Genomic DNA, 10239 nt, shown 5'->3' on the forward strand with positions numbered 1-10239 from the left:
CCATTTCCTAATCCCTTGATTCAAGCTCAAGCTTACCTGTTGAAAACAACATCCCTCTAAAAGTTGAGACCAATTAGTAGGGTGATGAGATACTCTCATGATTTGATAATGATGTTGAGACTTTGATGTATTGGCCATAACTTATGTAGTTGGTGGCATCATCATCTTRCTCCATAATCCATTCTTTTAGGTGCAATTTTTAATTTTGGTATATAGGGTTTATAATTGGCAACCTTCGAGCTGTTGGACACTGTTCCACTCCAAAAGTATCATGTGAGAGACAGATTGGATGCACAACGATTTCAATGAAATACCACAAACATTCGATTTAGAACTTCAACGAGGGTAGTTGACATTTCAATTTCTTCACCAAACGGAAAACTTCACATAAACATACTTTACCCATCTGCGCAGAGGAAYGATTTGTATMTGTTTTACCCTCCCYAGACCCTAATTTATTAGACGTATTRACTTCGTYAKATTCAGGTAATTTTCTAAAAGTAAAAACACTGTTTATAACCATAAAAACATCCTAAAAAGAATGCTTATAAAATGAAATCAAAAGTCTAAAGATGGGATTTGGGACTAATACTCATGATTTTATGCTTTTGGTACTAATTCTTTACATACTAAAAATTGATTCCTTTCAAGACTTGCCCTCACACCTTTAAATAGGAATTTTATTAATATAAAAATATTATTGAAAATGGAGACATTAATAACAAGAAAATAATTGATTTGATTGCAAGCATATAAAATACCTTTTTATGGTCATTTCAATATCAAAGTATTGGATTGATTTGAGAGAAGTGTTTAAAATATTTATTTTTTAATTAAATTAAATTAAAATGAAATAAATTTATTTAAATAAAAATAAAAATTAATTTCTTGAATTTATTGTATTAATTGCAATAGATTTAAATAAGTAGACTAATTATTGTGAGAAAATAATAAAAAATGATTAAGGAACCACAAATGTGATGTTTGATTGGTTTCAGGAGGTGTCGGGTTCAAATCCAAAGAGAAATAAAAATCCCCTTGTGGCCATGGAGGTTAAAATGCGATGACTTCGGGCTACCCGTAAAGCAGGTGGCTGTCATGGGATTAGTCGACTCACATAGCGGGTTGGATATCCAAGTTAATAAAAATAATAATAARGAATGTTGTAATTCATATGTGATTCATTTGAAGAAATCCATTTAAATATGCATAYGTAAACCCATATGAATAATATGTAACGTCTGTTCATATATGCATCTTCAAATAAACTTTTTCGAATCTTATCAGTAATTCATGAAATTTAACATTCTTATTTGAAGTGACTYCGTTTGTGTATATCCACTAAAAACGCGTAGATTAGCGTTATTATTACAACATAATGGATTATTAGAACGTCAACTATCATCCTAAAACAWTATTTACTGGAGTTTTAAAGCTTGTAGAAATGGTAACCGTCTCTTTTATACAAATATGTTACAGTAAATTCTTACGACGATCTTGGTCAACRTAACAAATTTTATCTTTGTAAAACAATAAGTTATGATAGAATTAGTTAAACTAATTATAGTGTTAAAAAAATAAATAAATGATAAATTACATGAAAAAATAACGTATTTTAACTTGATTCCTATTTTGGGTAATGTACTTTCAAAGCTTTTATTTTGGTATATAAAATGTAAAGTTTGAAACATTTAAGTACCTAGATTCCTATTTTGGTACTTTAACTAGATTCCTATTTTGGGTAACGAACTTTCATTTTGGTACCTAATATGTAAAGTTTTCAACATTAAAGTATCCGAATAACYGATTGAAGCATTAATCGATTACCATGCTGATGTGACAAGTGATGTGGTATCCGGTTAATGCTTTATCAAATAATATTGAGTTGGATACCACAATCAGCATGGTAACCGATTAATGTTTCAACCGGTCACCCGTGTACTTAAATGTTTAAAACTTTACATCTTAGCTACCAAAATAGAAGTTTTGAAAGTACGTTACACAAAATAGAAATCAAAGTTAAATTACGCTACTTTTTTCATGCAATTTGCCCTAATATTTTTTCAGAAAAATAGACAAAAGAAGGCGATGTATGTTAAAACCGACTCAGCCTATTTTGACATGTTTTACATAATTCAGAAATCTAACGCAAACGAGATTTAATACATGTTCGATTTGTTTATTTTATGGAGTACAAGCATTAATAATGGTTAATAGTTGATTTTGTAAATTGGAATTAGAAGAAAAAGGATCTGCTTTACACTAACCATTTTGACACATTATTCTTGAGAAAATGTAAACAAGAAGATGGTTCCAAGAGGTGACCTCATTTTATTGACATTTTGGGTCTTAAATAGAAGATTGTAGACCATTTATTTATTCATTCATCTTTACTATTCCTTTACCTAATTCAAAACAACCCCATCTTTAATTATTTACCAAATTTCTTTCTCTTTCTATTATTTGATTGGATGTTCATATATATATATATATATATATATATAATACACGTCCATTTTGGAAAGATGATGAGTTCAAATCCACAATTGTTCTTGAATTAGTACGAATTCAGCAACTTAGACACGATCTCACTTGTCACTAGCACTTGAAAAATACATACACATCAATTATGCTTTAATTTATGTATTTTATATTGTTTGGATGTTAATAATTAAACTTAAAAGTCCACTTTTTGACTTTCTGATATTGAAAATATCATATATATATATATATAGAGAGAGAGAGAGAGAGAGAGAGAGAGAGGAGGAAGAAGAGGGGGTTGGATTCAAATGAGAACATGATCAACGTAAAAGAACACAAAAACGGCTACGTCACATGTGAATTTAGAGTAAATAACATGTGATTAAGGAACGGCCAAACCAGAGGTACTCACACACGATTGGCTCGATGACCTAGGTGGTTTGACATTTCCCTAATCACATGTGATTTGTTTTAAAATTGAACAAAATCACATGTGTTATAATCATTCTCTTTAAACATATCCCTTCTCCCCCCCCCTCTCTCTCTCTCTCTCTCTCTCTCTATATATATATATGATTTGGTTCACGTGAGACAAGACTGTTTTTATGGAACACGTGATATACGATTTTTACACTTGAAACTTCACAGCAAAACACTGTGAAGATAACCAGATTCAATTTTTTTACCTTCATAACATTTTATTGTGAAGTTTTAAGTGTAAAAGTTGTGTGTCACAAAAACAATCATGTCTCACATGAACCTAATTATATATATAGATATATATATATATATATGGGTTGATTTCTTATAAATTAAAGAAAAAAAACTTGATGAAGGATGTTTGGTTTCATTGTTTTATCTTCTTTTGGTTCGGTCCCATTTTTGTGTGTGTGTTCTTTTACTACTATTTTAATAGTGGCATTGTCATCATGACATCATGATGATTCCATTTATGATGACTTAAATAGTATTGTACGGTCAAATCTATAACTATTGTATTGTTAAAGATATCATCTAATTTAGAATAATAACCATTCTTTCTCCTTCAAAAAACAAATAAAGATGACTTTATACTTACATTTTATTTTGTATATAATTTGATGAAAACAATCAATTATTTATTAATCAAAACCGAATCGAAGTTTTAATCGAACGTCTTAAAAATCACCTCCCCAACAGGGAACGGGAATTCGGGGATTTCCCCCCATTAATATAAGATATTGTAATCGAATGTGTAAAAAAATCACACTCGATTGATAATGGTCCATGTTTAAATCTCACATATTTTCAAAATTTGCTTTTATAGAGTATCAGATATTCATATGTGAACAATATCACAACATCATACGTAATTGTTTGATCATATTTTTTCGTCTTCCTAACATTTTTTATGTAAACAAATTTGAGAACTAAGGAAAAATGTATATAAGAAAGAAATGCAAAAATRCCGTTTCTAAATCTAAAAGATATTAAAACTAAATCTTTATAAATAACATATTTAATATTCAGAGACAAGGCGGGACGGGACGGATACACCGGGTTCCCCAATAAGRTGGCTCTCATTCCCATGGCTAAAAGGAAGTTACAAGAATGCCCTTGGATTGGATGTATATATAATAGTATGTTGGAAGTTACAAATTTGCCCTTGGATGTACGTATATAATAGTATAAGAACGATATGGGTTCAAATTCTCCAAATGACAAGAAAATACAGGTTAGATTAGTAAATTACTATATTACCCTTMGAGTTACATATATGATAGGATTGATGAGTTGATGTAGCTACCCCTTCTTAGGGTGTGAATCTTTTTTGAAYGGTATAATTATTTATTTTTCTTTTTTTCTTTACGGATTTTGATAGGGAAAAAAAAAGCCAAAAGCTTTGTTTAAGAACCACTCGTAAAAAGGAGGGTTATGACTCATATGTATTATTATAGTGTGAAATTACAGATTTGACCTTTACGTATGTACCACTCTCTCTCTCTCAGTTCACATTCACACACAATATATATAGATACACTTCAACGAAGGATTATTCAATCATACAGTACATAAAATGTGAAGGTAGGGAGGTCCCATGCAACACCCTTCATGGGAGACAAATTATATATATATATATATATATATATATATATAGAGAGAGAGAGAGAGAGAGCTGAGTAAGAACCATCGAATCATCACTTATTCGACAAATAGATAATGATCTTAATTGTAGGTTTTGCGAAAGAAAGAACAAGATGCTTTGCTTCGTGGGTGCTTTCTTCTCTAGGCCATTAATCTATTTTCACATTATATATATATATATATATATATATATATAGGTGGAGGTTCAAACGGGAACACCTCTATTTTACGAGAACGCGAGTACACCCTTAACACATGTGATAATATGCGTAAGGGGACCCTGTGATGTGCGAACGACGTGTTCTACGACTTAGACCGCGCCAAAGGTTGTCTGCATCTATGATTTAGCATAACATGTGATGGTCTTGACGAATTATAGTATCATATCAACAACACTTTTATCACATGTGATAATACTTGTGAGAAAGCTTAGTGGTGTAAGGGCGACTTGGCCCACAACCAAGATCGTATCGAAAATCGTCCGCGTCTTTGATTTGGTATCACATGTGTATCATATGCGATGCAATAATAGTATCACATGTGATTGTATATAGTAAAAATGTGTTCTTGCGTTCTCGTAAAATGAATGTATTCTCGTTTGAACCTTTCTATATTTTATATATATAGGGTTGAGTTCTGTTTTCGTGAGACCCGAGCCGAACCTTCACAACAAAAACATTGTGAATGTTACCTTCATAGTGTTTTGTAAAGTTTCAAGTGTAGAAAAGTGGTCTCACGGCTCTCACGTAACAGGTTGGTCTCACGTGATCCCAAGTCCATATATATGTATATATATATATATATATATATATATACATAGAGGTAACATATAATTATATGCATGTATCCTAAATTGAACATGACAATTCTTATACACACATTTAAAAGGTAATTAAGTTAAATGAATTATGGTAACATAATTACATTGAAGTTTCAAGTATTTTATATTCACCTTTTTAGTATTACAACACAATATAATTCTTATGAAACGTATATGATCACTCCCTCTATTTTTAAATAATAAATTCAATTATTGGATTTTTATTATAAAATAAAGAATAAATTACATTCACGGTCCTCTGGTTTGTTCGTTTTCATTACAATGGTCCCTCAAACGCGCTTATTATATCACCCATCCCTATGGTATGCAAACATGCACGTTCTGAGTCCCTCTCTTTGAAGAAATTTGTTAACACAGTTAATTCAAGAGCCATTTTCGTCTTTACATTAGAGGGAGGGAACTTGGAGCGTGCGTTTTTGCATACCACAGGTAATGAAAGTGTAATAAACGTGTTTTAGAGACCTTAGTCAAACAAACCACAAACCACGGGGACCAGAAATGTAATTTAGTCTAAGATGAAGGAAAAATGAAATAAAAGTCAAAAAGAGGGAAAAAGAAAGGGAGAAAAAACCTTCTCTTCAATTCCACCACACAACTTTCTCTCTTTTTCTTTTTTGGTCTTCTTTATTGTATGCTTCTCTTTTTCTTTTCTTCTTTTCAGACCCATTGCCCATACATCAGCTTTTTCTCTTGGACATTTTTACCCCTCTCCCTTAATTCTTCACCAAGTTTAACATCATCAAAATGTATATATATATATATATATGTATACATATATACATCCAAATCTATATGTATACATATAAAATGTTATAAGAGTATTGATTTGAGTGTACATGCAGTTGACTCATAAAAKAATACTGTATAACTTTCTCAAGAATCATAATATCTGAGATATATAGGGGTGAGTTCATTTATTAACCTAATATATGGTGTTAAYTTTAGAAACCTCAATGAACCAATTGAGGAYATGATACACTTTTGGTTGAYGCGCATGATAAATTTATTTAACAAGGGTAAAAATGTAATTTTTTATTTGATCTTTCTYTTAATGCAAATTAATTTTCGGTTACATTTCTTAATTATTCCATGTYTTGYCATTGTGAATATCCCATGCAAATTAATTGTTGGTTACATTTCTTAATTATACCTGAGTAAACATTTATTCATATATATATATATATATATATATATTCTAGAAGGGTACTCGCATAATGCAACAAGATATATCTTGATTTTAATGAAACTGTTTCATGTATTTCTCTAGAATTAATATAATGAAGATGATAATATTCATGATTAACACCCTCCACAATAAAAATGATTAATCAATATCTCATAATTACAAAAAAATAAACAAAATAAAAAATTATGATTGGTTGAATGAAGTTTATACAAATAACGTAGTTTTCAAAGTAAGCTTCTCTCTCTCTCTCTCTCTCTCTCTCTCTCTCTCTCTATATATATATATATATATATATATCAACACCCATAAATAACTCGATTTTTTAAATCTTTTTAGAGGTCAAATTAGATAAAATGAGATTTGAAATCACGATACTCGGGATATCTCCCCGCCACCAAGGGCATAATGGTCAATTACATCAAACCGAAGGCGTGATGGCGAAAAAGACGGGTCTAATTCGGGATGAACATGCTCTTTAAATAGGTTTTCCTCCTTTCCTTAAGTAAGTAAACACAACATGATTCTCCTTATGAAATGTATGTAAGCAAATGAGGGTTTGGTACTTGGGTTGGTTGCATTTTTTTGTTGGGGGGGGGGTAAATACTCTTAAAAGCAAAGTTGGTGAGTTGGACAAAGAAAAAGGAAGAATGAGACTGACACATTTGCAAACATTTTCACTTTTCTTTATTTGGCTAAATGACCAGACTTTATTACACAACATACAGCTTTTCATTCTACCATTGGGAATCACATATTATATATATATATATATATATATATATATATATATATATGAGCGTTTAAATAAAAACCATCTTTATTTATAAAAAGTGTATAAACCATTTTCATATGTTGATTTCATTGTTTAATCTTATGAAATTTTTTCATGAAATTGTTTAATCTTATGAAATTTTTTCATGAAATTGTTTAATCTTATGAAATTGTTTCATATAATACTTTTTTGATGAATTTGTTTCATATATGGTTATGAAATTGTTTCATATAATATTTAATGAAATTTTAATGAAACTGTTTCATGTAATTCTCTAAAATTAAAATAATAAAGATGATAATATCCATGATTAACACCCTCCACAATAAAAAATGGTTAATCAACCTCTCATAATTACAAAAAAAAGAAAAAAAAAAGAAAAATTATGATTGGTTGAATGAGGTTTTCACGGTTTTTACAAATTGAGTGATTTTTATTTGAACGCTCATATCATATTATATATATATATATATATATATATATATATATATATATATGAGTCTATTAAAGGAAGAACTGATAAGCTAAAAGGGTAATATAGTGATTTTATTTTTGACAGTTAATCAAAATATTTAATTAAATTTTATAGACGAAAATATTTATTTAAAATTAGTTATCTAATACATCAATTACCTAATATACATCGTATTTTAAAGACGTATGCGAATCATAGTGATAACGTTCATAATGTTTCACGTGTATTACTATGTATGTTCTTTGTTTTATGAAATGTATCATAGTTTGCATTTTTGTTATTTTCATTGTTTTACAAAGGATATCATAATGTGCATCTTGTATGTATATCTGGGCATCACAGTGAATATCGTTTGTAGGTATCATTGTGTGTATCTTGTGTTCATATAAGGTTCATCGGAATAAGGTTTACCGAATAARATTCGCCGGAGAGAGGAAAGAGGAGAGATGAGAGAGGATATTTGTAAAATCCCTAAAATGCCCTTTATTAATATTTTTAAAGTTAAAATTAACAAAATTATTAGTTTTCTAATTTAACCTTTGATTTGTGGTTAAGATTGGATCTCACGGTTACCACAAACAAAACAATTCTCATTTGATTAGGCCCCTATATATATATATATATATATATATATATATATTGATTTGTGGTTAAGATTGGATCTCACGGTTACCACAAACAAAACAATTCTCATTTGATTAGGCCCCTATATATATATATATATATTATATACAAACATAAAATTATGATGATTCGGGTTTGATTAATTTGATTTGAATAGTTGTTCTTTATGAATTCATAGCTTAATGACTTAAAATGTTGAATTTAACGGTGATATTTCTACGGATTTGGAACGGGAAAAAAAAAGATAACGTGGATAGTAGATTTGAAATTATACGTATGTGTTGTTGCATTTGCAAGAATACGGGGATGTGTCGATACAAGACGAATTTTCATATTTTCAGTTAATTTACTTATCTTTAAATAAAATTCTGTAATTAATTATATTGATATCATAAATATATAACTTTTAAAAAATATCTGATTATTTGTCAACATTTAAAATGTTTCTTGATAGGGCAAATTGCATGAAAAAATAATATACTTTAACTTGATTCTTATTTTGGGTAACTTACTTTCAAAACTTCCATTTTTGTATATAAGATGTAAAGTTTTAAACATTTAAGTACACAGGTAACCAGTTGAAGACTAATTTTAAATTAAAAAAAGTTCATGTCACTAACCACGTCATCAAATAATACTGAGTTGGATAATGGATACCACATCACTTATTGCATCARCATGATAACCGGGTTAATGTTTTAATCGGGTACTTAAATGTAAACGATGGAGAAATTATTAAACATAAACCGAAGACATCAAAAAATAAAAATGCTATCATTTTTCTWTCATGAAAATATATAAAACTTGTAATAAATAATACATAAAGCTAATTAAACAGACTAGACGTTGTAGTCCCTCCTCCTATAGGGTGCATTTGGTATGCAGACTACATGGGATAGGACAAGACAAAAAAAAATCAAATATCTGATTTGGTGTAACTTAAGAAATACCTAAAATACCCTTTAACAGAACAAAATTAAGAAAACTTATAAATCAWAAGAAAATTTATTAATATCTTGTAATAAAACGTATATTTTTATGACTCGACTACCAAACAGTTTTAAACTAAAGTAATTTCGATCATTTTTTTACCATTTTATTATTAAAGACACAAATTTAAAAGTTTAGATAAAATTCTTTAACTTTTTGTAGTTGTATRTATATTTACTCAAATAAAATACATTACCCTCTTGGGCTGAGAATTAGGGATGGTGATTTGTCTTGACTCGGTAGGAAACCCGGCTCACCCGTCCCGATCATGGACAGGGATTCCTGTCTCGAGACGGGGGATCCCTAGTAGACTCAAACTGGGGTTGGGGACGGGGCCGGGGACGGGGCCGGGGCCGGATAGCATATCTCCCGCCCCGCCCCGTACCCAGTATATGATTTTATTAATATATCTTATAATATATATATATATATATATATATATATATATATATTCTAAAATTAGGTTTTGACTGGGGACGAGGATCAGAGTTTGGCTAGAAAATAAACCGGGGACAATATATTAATTCTCGTGTCCGGCGGAGACCGGCCGTTCATAGAAACCGGGGCCGGGGATTAGAAAACTCGCCCCTTCCCCGCCCTGTTACCATAACCTAGTGAGAATAGTGACTTATGCATGAATGTTTTAAATTTGGACGTATATCTATACTGTATTATATAGCATTTGACAAAAACTTTTAAAAATCATTTTTATACATGAAGTACTGTTTATTGATGCATATTACTTA

Source organism: Cynara cardunculus, assembly GCF_001531365.2.
Source record: "Cynara cardunculus var. scolymus isolate 2C chromosome LG 5, CcrdV1, whole genome shotgun sequence".
Lineage (NCBI taxonomy): Eukaryota > Viridiplantae > Streptophyta > Magnoliopsida > Asterales > Asteraceae > Cynara > Cynara cardunculus.